Source organism: Ursus arctos, unplaced genomic scaffold (assembly GCF_023065955.2).
Source record: "Ursus arctos isolate Adak ecotype North America unplaced genomic scaffold, UrsArc2.0 scaffold_3, whole genome shotgun sequence".
NCBI lineage: Eukaryota > Metazoa > Chordata > Mammalia > Carnivora > Ursidae > Ursus > Ursus arctos.
Genome location: NW_026622985.1, coordinates 15,779,553 through 15,800,631, shown reverse-complemented (window position 1 = coordinate 15,800,631; position 21,079 = coordinate 15,779,553). Strand labels below are relative to the sequence as shown.

The 21,079-nt window shown below is 44.0% G+C and overlaps 1 long non-coding RNA gene across 1 annotated transcript in view; it reads left to right on the top strand.

Moving 5' to 3' along the window:
- The window catches only part of LOC113258495 (uncharacterized), a 45,418-nt gene extending 28,511 nt beyond the window's left edge, over positions 1–16,907 (top strand). Inside the window, exons 14-17 of the long non-coding RNA XR_008956253.1 lie at positions 2,606–2,811; positions 3,795–4,064; positions 9,477–9,682; positions 16,489–16,907. This is a non-coding gene — a long non-coding RNA (uncharacterized LOC113258495). The remainder of the gene's footprint in view (positions 1–2,605; positions 2,812–3,794; positions 4,065–9,476; positions 9,683–16,488) is intronic.
- Positions 16,908–21,079: the final 4,172 nt, after the last annotated feature.

The following is a 21,079-nucleotide window of genomic DNA, read 5'->3' as shown; positions in this document are numbered from 1 at the left end:
AGGCATTAACAAGTGGGACTGTCCTCAGTGTTGAAGGACCTGCCAGTGGGGTAGCCGGTGGGGGTGGGGGGGCTCGCTAAAAAGGTATCATCTTGCAAAGATTGCTGCCATGGGTTCTATGGGCAGGTGTGGTGGGGAATGTAGGGAACAGGTGGTGAGCGGGAATGGCCAGTTGCACTAAGTTTGACTTACTGTTTCCTTCTTTTTTTTTCCCTGTAAGGATGGAAATGGGTTTTCCCCTTGCCTTTTCCCACCGGTGCCGCAGACAGCAGTATCTGTGGCAGCAGCAAACCCTGGCACCTCCCCAAGAGCATTCTCTCCCCCGATGTTATCCCTTCTCAGGGTTTCTAAAATGCCAGCAGCACTCCAGCCCCGAATTAACCAGATTGTCAGCACACCTCAGGTTTAAGCTGTGAAATCTGCAGACACGTAGGTACGAGGAGACCCGAAGGATGTCTGTTTTTGTGTTTTGCCTCCGTGGTGCTTATACTGTTGGGAAAATGAGCTGCAACAGAGTTTACCTGCGTGGCACTTAAACAAATTAGTTCCCGGCAGCCCTGGCCAGCTTCCGCCTCCCTGTGTCTGCATTTGCCTCAAATGTAAGAGGGACTTACAATCCAGGAACAACCTGTGATCGTTGCGATCTGGGAAAGTGGGTCTCACCCTACGGCACGATGGCCACAGAAGCTAAGAAAGCATCCCTGATCTAAACCATAGAGAAGATATGCTCTGGCAAGACCCTTGAGTGCACAAATGAGACTTAAAAATCTGATCTTCCCTGACAGTCCCCTTCCCACCTCTATACCCCGACCTCCACCCCCAAACTTAAAACCTATCATGCCCTCCTTTGCAAAGTAAAGACCCAACTCCTTAGCAGACATAAAACAGAACAGGCTTTCCCTTGATCTAGACTCTCTACCTTCCCAGCTCCAGCCTTGGCTATCTCCCTCCCCGACCCCATGCTCCAGGCACACCGAAGTTCTTAGTCCTCCGAAAGCACCGCGCTGTCAGTCTTCTGCAGATGTTGGCTTCTCTGCCCCAATGCCCTTTCCTCCCTGCTTCACCTGCTGGGGAAAACATTCAGCCCGCTTTGACTCACAGCCTCTGAACCTTCTTCCATGTGTGAGAACATTCCGCACCTCAAATCCTGGTGGGAAATAGCACCCGCCTTCTTTTACAGAAGTCGAAAAGACCCCATTACTCAATTTGCCAACAACCCTGGCACCTAATCTGTGGGCAGGGAGCCAGGTCTTGGCTCATCAGCTATAGCTGTTTGGAATGCGCAATCTGGAAGTAATGCCACCAAGAAGCGGGGCAGGGAGGTGGCCCTCCTGGCCATCGTGGGGGCGGGGGCAGCAGCAGGCCCTTTCCCAGGGCTGTCTGCGACGTCACACACCCACAGCATCCTCTCACACCAGCGCTGCTTTTCTAAATGCCTCCATAGCCTTCCCAGAAACTGTGTGGCCGGCCGATGTCTCCGTAGGTTCCTGCTGGAGTCTGTTTCTGTTCCTTGCAATGAAGACTCTGACTGTTCCACCTGACCAGCCTCTATGTGTCCCTCAAGACCCCTCTCGGTTCCAACTTTGTCTAGAAGCAGCACCCATCCCTTCCCACCCCTTGCCAGGCTTCTCCTCCCTGGGGTCCCATAGAAGTCTGGTCTACGGGGGCTCAGCCCTGGTGACACTGTCATGGCTGGCTGCTCACCTATGTGCCCCCTCTTCAGTCCCGTGTCTAATATGACCTACAATAGCGGAAGCTGTGCTCTTACTAGAAGTAACAGCAATCATAACATTCGTACCTAACATTTATTGAGCATCTGCTTTCTGCCAAGACGTACACTCTCTTTTTTTTTTTAATGATTTTTTATTATATTATGTTAGTCACCATACAGTACATCCCCGTTTTCCGATGTAAGGCTTGATGATTCATTACTTGTGTATAACACCCAGTGCACCATGCAATACGTGCCCTCCTTACTACCCATCACCGGTCTGTCCCATTCCCCCCCCCCCCCCGAAGCCCTCAGTTTGTTTCTCAGAGTCCATAGTCTCTCAGGCTTCATTCCCCCTTCTGATTACCCCCCCTTTCTTTATCCCTTTCTTCCCCTACAGATCTTCCTAGTTCTTATGTTCCATAGATGAGAGAAACCATATGATAGTTGTCTTTCTCTGCTTGACTTATTTCACTTAGCATTATCTCCTCCAGTGCCGTCCATGTTGTAGCAAATGTTGAGAACTCGTTCTTTCTGATAGCTGAGTAATATTCCATTGTATATATGGACCACAACTTCTTAATCCAGTCATCTGTTGCAGGGCATCTCGGCTCCTTCCACGATTTAGCTATTGTGGACAATGCTGCTATGAACATTGGGGTGCATATGGCCCTTCTCTTCACTACGTCTGTATCTTTGGGGTAAACACCCAGTAGTGCAATGGCTGGATCATAGGGTAGCTCAATTTTTAACTTTTTAAGGGACCTCCACACTGTTTTCCAGAGTGGCTGTACCAACTTGCATTCCCACCAACAATGTAGGAGGGATCCCCTTTCTCCACATCCTCTCCAACAATTGTTGTTTCTTGCCTTAAGACGTACACTTTCTTGTCAGGTACAAGACAAAGATTTTAATGAATGAACCACTACCAAGAGATGCTCACAAGCTACGTCTGGACAGTGTGGCTCGGGCGACCCAGAGGAAGCATCGGTACTATTCCATCAGTGAGGACCCCTCTGCGCTCTCTTCTCTTCTCCTCCGGATGTATCTCCCGTGTTCCACTCGCGTCCTCGGCTAGATGTTCTTTAATATCTAGAAAGGTAAGCAGCCGTGGTTACAGTGTCATTGCCAGTGCCTTTGTCCTTTAGAGAAGCTTGTTATGCTGTGAAAAGGGGAGAAAGAAAGTCTTTTTTTTTTTTTTTTAAAGATTTTATTTATTTATTTGACAGAGATAGAGACAGCCAGCGAGAGAGGGAACACAAGCAGGAGGAGTGGGAGAGGAAGAAGCAGGCTCACAGCGGAGGAGCCTGATGTGGGGCTCGATCCCATAACGCAGGGATCACGCCCTGAGCCGAAGGGAGACGCTCAACCGCCGTGCCACCCAGGCGCCCCAAGAAAGTCTTTATTTGCAATGCCTTATAGTAAACGGTACTAGTTTTCATGGCGTGGGCACAGGAGCTGGGGATGGAGAGAGAAGGCTTGGGTACCTGTGCAGAGGCCCCAGGGGATCGGCTCCCATCCTGGCAGAGAAGTTCAATCTGAAATGGAACCAGAGGATAGAGAATGGAGAGGCTCATGCCTATGCCCTCAGAAAAGCAGGCCTTAAGGTCTGAGAGATTGATTTCCTGTAAATGCCTGGTGTATTGGAATTGGAAAATATTGGAATTTTTCTTAAATGATAGGGTGTTAATCAAGGATTGCCTCATATTGACCTTGGAACGATTTCCCTGATGGTTTTCCAGAGACACGAACAAGAAATGACCCAGGTCAGGCTGGTCTCACAGAAAGGAACTAACCTGAGTTTTGTTTGTATGGACTGGTTCCGTCTGCTTGGGGAATTTCAAAGCTGGTGTCCACATGTTGTGACTTTCACAGACTGACTGAATTCCTTCCTCTTCACATTTTCTGCCCCTAAATAGAGACCACCCCGAGCCCTCAGCGGGTCTGCCAGCAGCTTGCTACAGCTTGTGGGTCCTCAACTGCAATTCTTCTGCTATTCCTGAATCATCTCATCTCTTTGAGCTTGCCTCAGTTTACCTCTTTATTTAGGTTGACTCTGCCCTCCATTTTTTTCTCTTCTCAGGGAAGTCCTCTTCTGGGATCTTCCTAAGCCCCACAGAGATTCTGCCAGCGCCTTGGCCATCCCATCTCCCCTGGGGCAGGTTCACAGTGAGGAGGAGGAGAGAAACCTGTAGACAGGCCTGTTGACTCTGCTGTTCCCATCCCCCACTTTCCTGCCTCCTGGCTGAGTGAACACAGGACTGACACGCCATCTCTGAAAAGCTGCTGGCCGTGTGCTGGACTGCCTCTCTGTCTAACACTAGCAGTCTATTTTACCTTAACGGAAATTCAGGTGAGCAGGGGGCCCTCAGGTAAACCCACCCTAAAAACAAAACCAAACAAGGACACAGAAAGCAGGGCACAGATGCGGCGGGACAGTGACAGAGAGTCACCGGGTCTGCCTCTAACTCAGGTCTGACTGCCTGCCAGGCTGTCCTGTGAGGGTAGGAAGATGTGGTTGGAGGAGGCTGGTTCCTTGTTTCAAAACAAACAAGGCCTCCAATCCTTTGAACAGCTAAAGGAACTAAACACTGCATGAAACTGTATTCTCTTGTGTCCTCCGAACCGAGATTCTTGTTTACAAGGGAGGCTAGTGCGGGCTGGCAAAATGGCGGTTGGCTGGCAAAATGGAGGTCAGATATTGATCACTGCGCCAAGTGTCTTCTGTGTGGGCCTTCACGTCCCGAGGCCATAGGAAAGCATGAATTTTTGAAATAGTTTACTGTGGTGAGTGGCTCACCATGTTTTTGACTCCACTTTATGTTTCCTGTCTGAGCCAAAAGCTTCACAAGTGTGGTTGTGGTGAGACCTGACCGGGTACAGCCTCAGTCATGAGTCTCTTCCTGCTCTTTACTTTGGAATCCAATCCACACAGAGAGCCCTTTGAAGCGGGGGTCACATGCACCTAAACTATGGTGCTTGTGAGCTCACTGCCTGTTGTTCTCACAACACAAGCTGAGTGGAGCGCTGTGAGCTCCTGGCTTAATTTGGTCAGTGCCTGCAGTGAATCTAAATTAATCCCCCCATTCTGGGATAAATCGACCTCCGTTATCAAGACTAGTTTACCTGCACTGGACAGACCATCATTAACCCTATTTTATGTTACATGGAGGGATTTAAAACTTTTGTGTGTTTCTCCAGATGTGTACTAAGGAGATTTTTACGCTCAAAGCCTTTAAAATAAATATTAAAATTTAAGTGCTTTGAGGATTTTTTTTTTCCTGCCCTGCCCCCAGGGTAGAAGAAGATTCCAGTACTTCTCACTATCTGCCCTGCTCCAGTCCTGGTTCAAGTCACTGCCAGCTGTTCCTCAAACACATTGAAAGTCTACAGACCCAGCTCTCCACCTCTATCTTGACCCTGTCCCCCGCCCCGCAGTGAGAGGTAAACAAGTATAAATTGTATCACATCCCTCTCTGGTTTAAAACTCCCTTACAACTAGAACAAAACCCACGCTCCAGTGGGCCTACAAGAGCCACCTGACTAGGCTCCCACCCGGCTCTTCCAGCTAACCCCCAGCTCACCCCCACCTCCCCACTCTCCAGTCCCTGCGGCCTTCTTTCTGTCCCCAAGCCTGCCAAGCTTGGCCCCTCTCCGGGCCTTTGCACTTGCTTCCCTTTCTGCCATTTGCAATTTCCCCAGATCTTTGCATGGCTGCCCCATCTCATCATGACGACCTCAAGTCACATCCCCGAGGGAGACTGAAAGACCGCTCTAGATAAATCAGCACCCCCTGCCCACCTCTGCCACTCTATCCCATGTCTCCCATGTCCTACTGCGGCAGTTACAGGGACTTGAAGTTAAATTATTTCAAAAGTAGAGTTTACGTGTTTATTGCTGATCTGCCTCCGTACCCAATACTAGAGTGTCAGCTCATGGGAGGCAGGGACTCACATTCTCTTAGTCACCACAGTACTCCCAGTACCTGGAACAGCGCCTAGCCTAATCAATAATTATTAACTGTCCAACAACAAATTTAGCATTTAATAAAATTTATCTGATAAGTGAACTAATGGTCACGGAACAGCACAAATGACTTTCAAATGCGTCATGCAGGCTCAAAAGCCTACATACTGTAAAATTCCATTTACGTGGCATTCTAGAACAGGGAAAGTGATAGGGATTAAAAAAAAAGATCAGTGTTTACGAAGGGTTGGGTTGGGGGGACAGGGGTTGACCACAAAGGGCACAAGGGAGCTCTGTATCTTGATGTTGATGATGGTTACACAGCTGCATGTTATGAAAACCATATTAAAATCACGAAACAGGATTAATTTTTTAATATGTAAATTATACCTCAGAAAATTTGATTTAATTGCCTGGCAAAATTCTTCACTTACCTAAAATAAGCATCCTTTATTTTTAGTTTTTTATTACTTTTTATTGAGCTATAATTGACATATCACATTATATTAGTTTCAGGTATACAGCATAATTATTCCATGTTTGTATATATTGTAAAAGGATCAGCACAATAAGAGTAGTTAACATCTGTTCACCACACATAGGTACAAAAATTCTTTTTCTTGTGACGAGAACTTTTAAGATTTACTCTCTTCGCAGCTTTCAAATACGCAGTACAGTATGCATTAGAGTCCCCATGCTATATGTTACATATATGTACATTACACGTACATGACTTACTCATCTTATAACTGGAAGTTTCTACCTTTTTCCTTCCCTCACCCATTTTGCTCACCTCCACGCTCCGGCAAACACCAAACATGCTCTGTTATCTATGAGCTTTGTTTTTTGTTTTCGGATTTCGTATATAAATGAGATCATATGGTATTTGTATTTCTCTGACTTATTTCATTTAGCATAATGCCCTTGGGGTCCATCCATGTTGTTGCAAATGGCAAGATTTCATTCTTTTATGGCTGAGTAATATTTCAGTGTGTGTGTGTATGTGTGTGTGTGTGTGTGTGTGTGTGAGAGAGAGAGAGAGAGAGATAGAGAGAGTATGTGTGTGTACAACCACATCTTCTTTATCCATTCATCCACTGATGGACATTTGGTTGTTTCCATATCTTGGCTATTGTAAATAATGCTGTAATGAACATGGAAGTGCAGATATCTCTTCCAATCAGCGTTTTCATGTTCTTCAGGTCCAAAAGTGGAATTGCTGGATCTATGAGAGTTCTATTTTTAATTATTTTTTTAGAAAGCTCACTTGGGGAGTGTAGCAGAGAGAGAGGGACAAGCAGACTCCACCCTGAGCACGGAGCCCCATGTGGGGCTTGATCTCGGGACCCTGAGACCATGACCTGAGCCAAAACCAAGAGTCACACACTTAACCAACTGACCCACCCAGGCGCCCTTGTTTTTAATTTTGGGGGGCACCTCCATACTGTTTTCCATAGTGGCTGTGCCAGTTTACATGGAATAAGCATTTAATGGTTTGCAGAAAGGCTCTCCTTCTGAACGTGTGGTGAACCATCACCGTGTATGTACGTCCTGCCTACAAAACCCTTGGGAGCAGCAGGGTGTGATGGAAAAGCCTTACATGGACGTGTGCTATGCATCAGATGAACTTCAGCTTGAGTTTTGTCTTTGCCCAAACAACACAATACTTACTGTGTGTTTCCATTAGGATTTCTTAGTTGCAAGAAACCAAAACTGTCCACCCCTGACTACACCAGCTGCCAGAAAGAGGAATGACATAGCTTCTCAGCTCTTGTTGGAAGGCAGGTGCCTGGAAGTAGGCTCCCACCAGGACTCCATGCAGTGGGGGAGATGCGATTCCCCCCAAAGAGAACCAGGGTGCTCTTAGGATTCCAGGCAACACTGAGGCGTGTCCAGCACCTTGTGCCACCTTACTAAGCCCCCCGAACTTCCGTTTCCTCCTATTTAATACCTACCTCTCAGAGTTTTAAGAATTAAACAAAACAGCTCATCTAATGAACATTTAGGGCGCTGAGAATATAAATGTTGTTTTGTAAGTTTTCTCTTTCCCTTTTCGCCTATATATCTGCAACTTGTAACTCTAGTATTCCTAAACTCAGTTAGAAAGCTTAATAATTTCCTGAGGTTCTCAAGCTCGAAATAAGGGAGTGAGCTTCAGTCTGTTTTTCTGTTGGTTTCACCTCCTAAATACAGGCCATCCGTTTCCTCTGGGCTATCACGTCACCCTTCCAGCTGGTACACCTGCCTCCCTCCCCGCCTCCCCGAGGCAATCCAGCATGATGGTACCATGCATGCGCTCTGGAGCCAAACTGTCTGGGTCTAAGTCTTGGCTTTGTTCCTTAGTAGTCATACAGCCTCAGTTGAGTTGCATAATCTCTGTGTGCCTGTTTCCTCATGTGTAAATTGGGGACAATAATAGTTCCTACCTCCGAAAGTTGTCATAGGGATTAAATCACTCTATGTGAGCACTTAGGAAGTGCTCGGGTCGTGGGGAGTGCTTTACAATACATGCTTCTTCTTCTTCTTTTGAAAAATATTTATTTACTTTAAAGAGAGAGGGAGAGAGAGAGAGAGCGCATGAGTGAGTGGGGGGAGGGGAAGAGGGGAGAAAGAATCCTGAGGCGGACTCTGCCCTGGGCGCAGAGCCCCACGCAGGTCTCGATCCCAGGACCCTGAGATCATGACCCGAGCTGAAACCAAGAGTTAGCCACTTCACTGACTGAGCCACCCAAGTGCCCCTACCATGCGTGCTTCTTAAATAAATCTACCCCCTTGCTACTTCCAGGATTATCTTCCTAAAATTTGTCATCAGGATCAGAATTCTATCAAATGTCCATTCTTGGAACTGCGGTCCTGGTGGGGCTGTGACAAAGGCTCGTAAGAAGTAGCAATTTTCTGGGATCAACGTCAGGATCGTGCACCATAGCACTTAATTCCTGCCTGTGGAATAAAATGTTGTTAAGAGATCGATACATACTAGGGGGCAAAAAAATCTGAATTTACTCATGTATTTTTCTCACATAAAACAAAGAACAGCATCAATCAGCAGTAGGATAATTCATACTCGGGCTGTTCAACGGATAACAAGAAACCCGAAACTATTAATAGCATTCTAAAGAGATAGCCCACACCTCCCATAATTGTAACTTGTTATAATTTGAAGTTGAGGTAAAAAGTTGTCCTTTGGGAAATGATTCGGTGATCAGAGGAGAAGTGGTTTAGAGGAAAGATCACAGTATTTGATGTTCAAAGGCCTCACTCAGGCCCTGAGTCCATAACTTACTGCTTACTTTGAATGTGTTTTTTCATTTATACAACGTGGTTAATACCACTACTGCTAACGTCTTCTTCAGTGAGTTGTTATGAGATATGTATGTGGAGGTGCTCTGGAAATTGAAAAGTATTACATCGTTATTGTTATTATTATTAACCATGAGGGAACAATAGCTGATGAGTTGATTACTCTGGCTTCATCAAGAATTGCCTTCTAACCATTCATAAGACAATATTTATCAGTTAAGAAAAGTAACTACTGGTTTTTGTTGAAAAAACTGTAATACATGGCAAATGGTAAAAAACACTTGAATAATATGAGAGTATCTAGTAAAATGTAGATTTATCTTCCTTATATCTTTCAACCCCTGTCTTCTTCCCTGAAGGAAATTAATTGCGTCTTGAGTATCTTGAAATTTTCTATACGTACGTGTAGAAAGACATATACTTTAAATTGTAGAAGTAGGATTGAACTCTATTTCTATAGAAATAAGAACATCGTTCTTCCTCTCGCTGTTCTTACTAGTATATCCCGGCAGCCTTCAAATCAGCAGGCGTCTTCAACGAAGATTTACCACCTCAGCTTAGCCTCGAATACTAAGGACACATCAGCCCGCGGTGGACATTTGGAGGGTTGCTATTATATGCAACACCGCAGAGAATAGCCTTGAACATTCATCTGTGTGCACTTGTGGAAATATATTGAACTGGATACTTCAACACTTGAAACAGGTAAAGATATCCAGGGACCTGTCCCGTTCTAAGGAGATGAATTGCATGCGGGTGGGAGGAGTGGGATGTTGTAACTTGCTCCTGCCTAGGCGAGGTTCCCAGGTCTACAAAGTGAAGGCAAACATCACAGGGCCATAAAGCTGAAAGAAATAATTGTCACAGTTACCAAGAAAAATCTGTGCTCCCACTATTCCATTCAATATAGTGCTGTAGGCATCTGGATTCTGGAATCTGCACCAGTTTTAGTTTTACAGGATCATCCCTTTACTGAGATTTTTATTAAAAAATTTTTTTTAAAAAGGAAAATTCTAGAATAGGTTACCTGCCAGGGCACCTATGTGGCTTAGTCAGTTAAATGCCGGACTCTTGATTTCGGCTCGGGCATGATCTCAGGGTCGTGAGATCGAGCCGATCGAGCCCTGCATCAGGCTCTGTGCTGGGCATGGAACCTGCTTCAGATTCTCTCTCTTCCTCTCCGTCTCCACTTTCCCAGCCCCTCTAAAAAAAAGAAGAAAGAAGAATAGTTTACCTGTAATTAATGTCCATGGAGTCGCCCTGAGTTCTGTAATTCTGCTATTGTGTGTGGGTCTGGGAATGCTTACAAGGTAGTACCTAATAGTTCCTAGGAAAGACAAAGCCAATAGAAGTGTCTTCCTAGTCGTAAGTGGTGGCCTTCCACTTCCCCTTCCACCTTTCTAATTCATTCTCCAGTGCCTCCAGTGCCTCCAGTGCACATGCCTTCCAAAGTCTGCTACATTTCATTTTAATTCAGCAAATATCTACTGGGTGTTCACTGTGTGCCAGACACAGTCCTAGGCTCTGGGGAAAGAAGTGCTGATAACCAGGTAGAGTCTCCACCCTCATAGAGTTTACAATCTCCTGGGAAGGGAGGGGATGCAGAGAAGTAAACAGGCTTTCATTCATTCACCCATTTAAAACACACTTAATAAGTGATTCCTCTGGGCCAGGCGCCATGCTAAGGAGGTAAAGATAAAAAGATGAATAAGATGGTCAAGGCTCCAGACTTCTTGGAACTTATACTTTAGTGAGTAAGATAGAGAAAAAACAAACCCCACAAATAAGAGAATTATAAATTGTCACAGATTCTATAAAGAAAACTGGTGTTGAGACAGAGGGCAAGAGAGGGTCATCCTTTAAAAAGGGTGAGTCAGAGAAAGTTTTTTTGAGAAAGTGTCGTTTAAGCCAAGACTCAAAGAGGAGAAGGAGCCAGCCCTGGGATTAGTGGAGGGAAAGAGAGTTCCAGGCAGAGGCCACAGCCTATGCAAAGGCCCTGGGCAGGCATGAGGCTGGCATGTTGAAGAAATCAGAAGAAGCCAGAGTCAGAGAGTTGTGAGTGAATGGAAGAGAGGCTTGAATGAAGTTTGGGAAGTTCAAGGTGGTGTCATTCAGGGCCATGGTAAACGGCTTGACCCTGATTTTGTACTAAGCACAATGGGAAGCCAGGGCAGGATTTTTATGCCAAGGAATCCCGATCTAATTTGTGTTTGAGAAAAGTCACTCTTGGTACTGGTTTGTGAATGAATTGAAGAGGGGAGAGGGGGCAAGAATGGGAGCAGAGAAAACATGTAGAAAGCTTTTCCAGTATTCCAGGTAAGAGGTGAGGTGGCGTGGTTTGTGATGGGGCCGGTGGGTGAGTGAATTGGAGTTAGAGTTGAAGCCACATTCATCAAAGCTTTCTAAAGGAATGAAGGTAGGAGGGAAAATAAGGGATCAAGACGATCTCTGGTGTGGGGTTCAAGAAATCGGAGGCCTGGTATCAGTGAGACAGCTGAGATTTACAGGAGGAACAGCAGACCAAGGTGGAGGGGAGGGCAGAGAGGGAGTAGAAGTGGAAGTTCCTTATGATGTGTCTTGGGGACATCCCACTGGAGGGGTTAAATAGGTAGGATGATATACTTTGATGGGGATGACGGTAGATCATGGTTTGAGAACTGCTGGGCACTTTGGTCTCTTAATATGCTTGTGCAAGTAGAAATGTCCAGCAGATGATAAATGACCCAAATCTGGAGCTTGGGAGAGAGGCCAAGGCAAGAATTCTAGATAACAGGGGCACCTGGGTGGCACAGCAGTTAAGCATCTGCCTTCAGCTCAGGGCGTGATCCCGGCGTTATGGGATCGAGCCCCACATCAGGCTCCTCCGCTATGAGCCTGCTTCTTCCTCTCCCACTCCCCCTGCTTGTGTTCCCTCTCTCGCTGGCTGTCTCTATCTCTGTCGAATAAATAAATAAAATCTTTAAAAAAAAAAAGAATTCTAGATAACAGATGAGGTCAGACTGGTGAAGAATTCAAGAAAAGGAAACAAGTGATTTGTCACCTGCACCTCTGCGTCATTCATGCCAACCACAGCCAACCACCCCCCCTTTTCTCCTCCTATCATACTACACATGCCACAGTGTACAAATGTGGAGAGTCCTCCTAAATCTCCCCAAAAGTCTTCACTCTCAGTGTTGAAGCAGAGGATCCTGTAATTGCCTTCAAGTGAGTTGGCAGGGGAGTGACATGAAATCTTCGAGTGAAATATAGACCTTTTCTGCAATAGAGTCTATTTACCATGGTAAAATTTCCTTATGCCCAAGTTGATTGATTATTAAGGATTTGTCACAATAATAAAACTTGGCCAAATAGGTGTGACTACTGGGTATCACTGCAAAGATTTTGTGTTTATGAGATTCAGTTTCAGTATTGAGTTATCAGTTGCACCTAAACAGTAATGTTTTTATTGCCTTGATAAGCAGGAACAGGATTACCCTAAAGGATTACTTTAGTATGTTATCAGATTTCCTTCCACTTAATATTTTTTACTCATCCACAGTTTGATTTTTTTTTTCCTTTAGGCCAAATCTAACAAGGTTTAAACTCTTTCGTGTACATCTAATTTCTTTGCTTCCAATATATAATAAAATATTTCATTGACTTGAAAATTCATAATACCATCTCAAACAACTGTAAACTTAAAAAATATGTATTTCCAACTTAAAAATGTTTTCTCCAGAAGAATTTTGGGCGAAATATTTATCTTCAAAATATTTAACAATCAGTACTATGTGGGTCCTAACCAATCGGGAAGATCACTGGGCATACACAACGATTACAACATTGCCATTGTGTCCTGGCTGGATACTGGCCTTTAGCATAGCGTTAAACAAGAACTTGTTGATTTCTATTTTAAGGCGGGGATTTCAAACTTGAAAACTTATAAGAACCAAGAAAATGATGTATGTAAGGGAAGGGGGCTGAGTGTAAGGCAAATACAAACTGGTGAGATCTGGTCAGACTTGAAAGCTCAACAGTTAACCCACAGAGGACAGTAACTACTTAGCTTCAGCCAATTGTTGCCATTAGAAATGCAGATGGAAAGGAATTTCAAAATCTGGATTTTGGGATTATGGGCTGGGGGTGGATCAAGGGCTGCCAGGTGGCTCATCTGTGTTCTAAACCCATTCCTGAGCTTTCACTGGAAAAAGTACAAAAGTTTCTCATTTGTTTTGAATACTCTTTGGCCAGGATTGACTCAGAAGAAAGAAAAGTTTAGGACTCTTGTTTCTTTGAAAAATATCATTGTATTTTCTATAATAAGCCTTTGTTTATTTAGGTGTATACGAGGAGAATAATAGGAGAATTACACTGCTGGGTGAATGTTTATTGGTCCTGTTTTAAGGAAACATGAACTTTATAGTAAACACAAAACTGCATTGTGTTATACCTTATGTAACTTACAATCTTTGGCCTTTTCCTGACTCTTGGCTTTTGTACCCTTTTTGCAGAACTGGATTCCCCCCCCCCATTAAATAAAATCAAACATAAATGTAAAGGGGTAGAAGTGATTCTGGATGTCACCTCTGTCTCCTCTTGCCTCCCAGTTGGAACCACTCCAGATTAGTCCAATTTCAATTATTTTCTTTAAAGCAGAAGAGTAAGGGATGGGGGAAAGAAGGAGAATAAGTGGAAACAGTAAGGATGGGGGGGGTCTACAACATAATGAAAGCAAAAAGGGTATTTCTGAAAAACTAAAGACGCAAGAGATTTAGCTCTTATCTCTCATTTCTTATTTATTGAATAAATATCTATTGAGTGTCTATTATATATCAGGCACGGTTCTAGCCTCTGGCAATAGCGCAGACAACGTCCCTGCTCTCATACAGCTTCCATCCTAGTGGAGTTGATAATGACAAAGTAAAAAGAAATAAGTGACGTAATTGCAGAAAGTGATTAATGCCTTGAGAAACAAGGGTGATGTGTCAAGGAGAAAGTGAGGAGGCCCTTTGTCTTTGTGAGCTCAGGCTACCATCACAAAATACCATAGACCGGGTTGCTTAAACTACAGATATGTTTATTTCCTCAGAGTCCTGGAGGCTGGAGGTCCAAGATCAGGGTGCCAGCATGGTTTGGTTCTGGTGAGAGCTTTCTTCCTGACTTGAAGGTGGCTACCTTCTCACTGTGTCCACACATGGTGGAAAGAGAATGAGAGGGTACACTTTAGTGTCTCTTCTTATAAGAGCACCAATCCCATCATGAGGGCCCCACCCTCATGACCTCATCTAAACCTAATTATCTCCCAAAGGCACCATCTCCAAACACCATCACACTGGGATTTAAGCTTCAACATGTGATTATGGGGGGGGGGGGCCACACACAACTCAATACTTAGTATTCCACCCTTGGCTTCCCAAAATTCATGTCTGTCTCGCATGCAAAATACATTCATTCCATCCAAACAGCCCCTAGAGTCTTAACTTGTTCCAGCATTAACTCTAAAGTCTAAAGTTCAAAGTCTCATCTTAATAGCATCTAGATTGGTACGGGTGAGACTCCAGGTACAATTCATCCTCTCTGGCTGTGAGCCTGTGAAACCAAACTAGTTATGTGCTTCCAAAATATAATGGTGGGACAGGCATAGGGTAGACATTCCCATTTCCAAAGGGAGAAATAGGAAAGAAGGAAGGGGTGATGGATCTCAAGCGAGTCCAAAACTTAACAAGGCAAATTCCTTAGATCCTAAGGCTTAAAAACAATCCTCTTTGGTTCAATGCTCTGCCCTCCTGTCACCCCCATGGCTCTGTAGAGCTGCTCTATCCCTTCAGCCCAGCAGGGATCTCTGCTGGGCTCTCTGCCAGGGCCTCACCCTCTGAAAGAAGGAAGCAGCCTCATCCCTGGGCCCATGGTGGGAGCGGCAGCTCAGATGATCTCTGAATCACCTTTGGTTTTATTCCTCTCTTTTCTTGAAGAATGACACAAGTTTGCAGCCCTCCCTTGCTCCATCCAGTTTTCTCTGTGTCCTTTAGTCTCACCTGGCAGAGTTTCCACTGGAACAGTTCCATCTCTATTCCTAGCTTCTGCTGAAACAGATAATTAGATTCATCGTTCATGTTCATGCTAATCTTCTTATCAAATGGTTCTTCGGCCACATCCCTAGCACTTTTTTAAAGAGCAAGCTTTGTCATTTTTTGCTACTTGGCTAGGCTGAGAATCTTCCAAATCTTCAAGTTCTCGCTCCTTTTCACTTGACAATTGCATTGTTCAAAATTTATCTAAACCATTCCATAATATTGCTCTTTGGCATCCATTTTGCGAGGCCAAGCCCCCTGCGGGGGCTTTTACTGACACGGAGCCCCTCCCTTGAGCACATGTCCTAGATAACAGCCTGCAGAGTCGTAAGTAAATGTAGGTTCCTGATAGGACTCCCTCAATGTCCTTGTGGTAAGCCCTCTCCTCTCATGCTAGGGCCTTACCCTTATGCACACCTTAGTAAGACCCTGCCCCCAAGCTTAACAAAACCTAGCTATTTTTGGTATGAGTTGACCAATCTGGTCTTAGCCCAGGAACTTCAAAGCACTCCACCTGAGGACTGTAATAAAGGCATACGTCTCAAGTCCTGCTGCGTTCTTTCTACCTGTACACTGCCTTGACCTCCCCATGTGGCCCCTCAGGAGGTTCTGTGTAACTCCGCCAGGCCCTGTGAGCAATAAACTTCCCTATTTTGCTTTCTCTTACAGTATTTAGTTGAATTGTAGCTCACCTTCTGAAAGCCAAGGGCTCTACTTACCAAATGTTAATTAAACGAAATCACAACATCCTTCAATTCATCTTTCTCCTTCATCTCACTATGAGCAGTCAGGAGGAGCCAAGCTGCACCTTTAACACTTTGCTTAGAAATCTCCTCAGCTAACTATCCAATTTCATCACTCACCAATATCTCCCTCCACAAAACACTAGGGCACGTTTCAGCCAAGTTCTTTGCCATTTGATAAGACTGCCTGTCCTCCAAGTTCTAATAACATGCTCCTCATTTCTGTCCGAGACCTCTCCAGAAATGTTCTTAATGCCCACATGTTTTAGCAGCCTCTACCCATTGCCCAATTCCAAACCTGCTTCCATATATTTAGGTATTTGTTACAATAGCGCCCTACTCTTGGTACCAAAATCTGTATTAGTCAGCTTGGGCTGCCATAACAGAATACCATAGACTGGGTGGCTTAAACAACAGAAATTTATTTTTTCATAGTTCTCATGGCTAGAAGTCCAAGATCAAGTTTCCAGTGTGGTTGGGTCCTGGTGAGAGCTCTCTTCCTGACTTGTAGATGGCCACCTTCTCTCTAGAGTGAGCTCTCTGGTGTATCTTCTTATAAGGGCACTAATCCCATCTGGAAGGCTCATCCATAGCACCTCTCTAGAGTGGTGATCACAGAAGGCTTCTCTAAAAGATAGCATTTGGATTGAGACCTAGAGGATGAGAGAGAACCAGGATTTCCTTCTGATTTGTTTGCTGTTGTATTCCCACTCCCTAGAACAGTGCCTGGCAGAAGGTTTAAATGTTATTATGAATGAAGATAAGACTGAATCAATGACAGAAGCAAGCAATCTAAGCAGAGCTGGGAAAAGAGTCTTCCAGATAGAAGGACCAACAATGCAAAGATCCCACCATGGGAAAGGTCTTAGCCCGCTGTGGATCAGAAAGAAAGCCAGTGTGTCTGGAGAACACAGAACTGGGGACTAGTGGAACGAGATGAGCCTGGCAAGGTAAGCAGTATTATCAGATGTTGCTTGGTGATCTGTACTAAGTGCACTGTGCCATTCAGGGATGAAATCTGGAACAAGGTTCTGGATTCAAATCCCTGAACCATCACTTACTACCTGTGGGACCTCGGGTGAGTGAGTCAACCCCTCTGAGCCTCAGTCTCCTTGTGTATAAAATGGGAAAAATAACAATACAGATAATGATAATATAAATAACAATAAATAATAACAAAACAATCAGCTTGTTTTGAAGATAAAGTGAGTTTATTTTAAAATGAGCTCAAAAGGTCCCAGTCAATAATTGTGAATAGGTGGCATGTTTCATAACGTTTATAGTTTGCTAGGAGGTTCATGTGTCTTCTTACCACAGGTGTTCTGTCCTTTGTGAATTACCTTTTTTGTTACTGTTGTTATTCACCAATTTTTCCACTGGGATGTTCTGTTTTTTTAATCGTTTTCTGACTTCCCTTTGAATATTATGAATATTAAAACTTTGTCATGGGCATTGCAAATATTTTTCCTAGCTTTTAATTTGCCTTTCAATGGTCTTTATGGCATGTAGCCCATTTCGAAATTTCAAAGGTTCTTATAGTCAATCTATTCTTGTACTATTTTAGTTTCTTAATCATACAAGGCATAAGAATACTTTCGCATATTACAGCTATATTTCTTCTAATACATTTTACATTCTTATATCTAAATCTTTGTTCTAAAAGATTTTTTTAAAAAAGAGTGATATAAGGGGGTGCCTGGGTGGCTCAGTTGGTTAAGCATCTGACTCTTGATTTTGGCTGAGGTCATGATCTCAGGGCTGTGAGATCGAGCCCTGAGTTGGGCTCAGGGCACTGAGCGTGGAGTCTGCTCAAGATTCTCTCTCTCCCTTTGCATCTCCCCTCTCGCACTGTCTACCTCTGTCTCTCAAAAAAAAAAAAAAAAAAAAAGGAGTGATATAGGGGTATTATCACTGTTAGCACTTTGGTAAATATTTTTTAATACATAAATACGTATTTATAGATATATGCATATAATTTTATATAAGTGTGATCAGAGGCAAACTAAATAGCCCCTCTCGGCATCAACTACCACCCCTGTACTACCTGCCCTCTAAATAAGGAAAGGGCTGAAGAAGGGAATTCATGGAGGAGTAGAAGTCAAGAGTTCCTGGCCTTTTGGTAGTGAGTTTATCCTTCTATCTATTGGGAAGATTCTTCCCCACCTCATCCCCAAGGAGAATCACCCGTGAGAAGGGGAGACCCACCCCTCCATCCGTGGTCGGATACTAGCTGGGCAGTCAGCCACACACGCAGTCTGCTGTGGGCGGAGAGTCCAGTCCGCTGAGCGTTCCAAGGAGAGCTTGATGAGTGTCCCCTGAGGGTAAGGGATTTTCTGTGTCACGGAGACTGGTGTCTAATTCTTGTCTAGAGATCTCCAAAGACAGAGGGCTCTTTGCACTAGTCCTTTGAGCAGGGCCGGAAGGGACTGTGGTATAGTGTGACTGGGGAAAAAAAGGTTGGGTGGCAATCTTACCCCCATTTTCTGTGGTTCTTGGAGAGCGCTCAGAAAAATGAGCACGTCTAGCCCCTCACTCTTCCATCATATCTGCTCCTTCTCCTACGCTTCCTAGTAGATGAAAACCATCACCACAAACCGCCAACTGTTCCAAGTCAGGAAACTGAAGGTCATTGTCATCTTCCTCTCTTTTACCCCTTACCTCTAGTCAACTGCTAGCTAGCTTTATGGCTGTGTATTCTTACAATTTCCTCAATCTCTCTTTTTTTCTCTCCACCTCGGGCATGCACCCATTGTTGCTTGGGTTACTTTAAGAAGTCTCCTAGGGTGAGGGAAGCCCAGATTTTAAGGCGACATCCCCGAGAGAGGGATGGGAGAAGTCCTTATTCTTGTTGACCCCAAAGCCAGGAAAACAAAGAAAAGTGAGCATATTCCAGTTCTCAAACCAAACCAAAACAAATAAAATAGACCCCAAGCAAACAGAAAACCTGCTCTCCTTCACCCATTGCTCTTTGAGTAGACCCTGACCTTTCTTTCTTTTTGTAGAAACATATTTATATTTTTCTACATTTTTTACAAAAAATGTTTACATTTTTTGCCTACATTTCCTTACCACTCAGTTTTCAATTTTTGAATTATCCTTTCCAACTTTTTGGCTGAAATTTGCTATTAAGATGATCAGTGTCAAATACAAAGGTGTAACAATTAGGAATCTTTTCTGTTGCAAGTGATCCGACTTCCAACCTAAACTGGTGTGAGCGAGAAAGGGAGTCTGTTAACTCCTGCAACTGAGGTGGCCCTTGAACTAAGGGCAGGCACGGCGTCATCAAACACTCAAAACAAATAAACAAATAAACAAAACAAACCACCAAGATACCATTTTTCTCCTTTTATTGGCTGTAAGACCTGGTGTTGGCTTCATCTTAGGGCCATGCATGGGAGCCAGACAGTTGCAGTCGAAAGAAACGGAAGAAATGAAACTTAATTTATTTTATTTAACCTAGTGTATGCAAACTATTATCATTTAATCAATATAAAATATTACTAATGAAATATTTTGCATACTTCTCTTACACTTAAAATTAGCATTTTAGCAAGGCTTCCAAGTGATGATTGTGTGTGTGTATGTGTATGTGTGTGTGCGTGCACACGTGTAGGGGGGGAATAGCTCTGAAACGAACTTTGAGAAACACTGTCCTATAGGCCCTTTTCTTTCTTCTGTGTTCCCCAAATCACATTTGTAGTGGTGGGAGTGTTGAGTGAAATATATTTTAGCAATTGAAAATAGAAGGCAGTGTTGTTACTTGTTAGATCAAGGTTAGACTTGATGCTTTAATACTATTGCATGTTGCTGCCACCTGTTGGTTATAAGACATATTGCAGCCACATAAACAACAGGACGGGTTTTGGTGTTTTGTGAGCCCTTGGCATTTCTGGCAACACTCCTCCTCGACTGTATCTTGAGATGACTTTCCTTTGGAATTTCCATTCATGCCAGAGCATGGAAAGTCTTAATAGATTGTATTATGAATTCTCAGACTTATATTTACCAGGATGATTTTTTTTCGGTCTACTGCGGCACACAGATTTCTCCCCCCCACCCTTAAAGCCCTTGTTATCCATATTTTTTTAGAGATACATTTTGAAATAGTTTCAGAATGAAATGATGTGACTACTGGGTTTTGCTTTAAAATGAAACAGGAGAGGGGCGCCTGGGCTCAGTTGGTTAAGCATGGGACTCTTGATTTCGGCTCAGGTCATGCTCTTGGGGTCATGAGATCGAGCCCCGTGTCCGGCTCCGGGCTGAGCGTGGAGTCCGCTTGAGATTCTCTCTCTCCTTCTCCCACTGCCCCTCCCCCTGCTCATACACTCTCTCTCTCTCTCACATAAATAAAATGAAACAGAAGGGAAATGTGTGGTGATATACGTGAAAAAATATTGGCATTGAGCTCATAATTGTTGAAGCTGGTGATGGATATATGAATATCATTATATGATTTTGTCTATTTTGTATGTGTTTGAAATGGTTCATGGAAATTAAATAAAAAAGAATTACAAGATTTTCTGTCTCTCAGCACAGTACACAGGATCAGACATCCTGTGGCTACTACTTGATTTGTCAATTAATTGCTACCATGATATAGAATTTTGGCATTTGTTAGGAGAAAGTTATTGTCTTTTTAAAAGATGAGCTTAAAAGAATTGGCTGCACATTTTTCCAGCAAAATGTTAGATGGGAGCATGCTTTGGCTTAACAAGTAAGACTCGTTTTGTCAGAAAAATAATGATAAAGTATAACACCATCAGCACAGGGAAATTTTGCAATTCATTAAGAGATGCAGAAAGAATGAATGGCAGATGACTCTGAGCATCTTTCTTCTGGGGTCTAGTAAACAAATGAAGAAAATACCTACTTGGCCTGTGGACAGTAATAAAAAAAAATACCTAATTTGTGCAGGTGATGATTACGTTCTTTAGTACGGTGTATCAGAAATCCTGCTTAATCACAGGGATAGCTATATTCCCACAGTAGTTACATCCCACAGACACTGCTCATCTAATCTCATTACATCAAGTTCATTCACTGACCTGCCACTCCCTCCCTCCTCACACCCCGTCATGTCAAAAACAAGGTCCAGTTCCTCCCTGCTCAATACATTTTTTTTTAAGATTTTATTTATTTATTTGACAGAGATAGAGACAGCCAGCGAGAGAGGGAACACAAGCAGGGGGAGTGGGAGAGGAAGAAGCAGGCTCATAGCGGAGGAGCCTGATGTGGGGCTCGATCCCAGAACGCCGGGATCACGCCCTGAGCCGAAGGCAGACGCTTAACCGCTGTGCCACCCAGGCGCC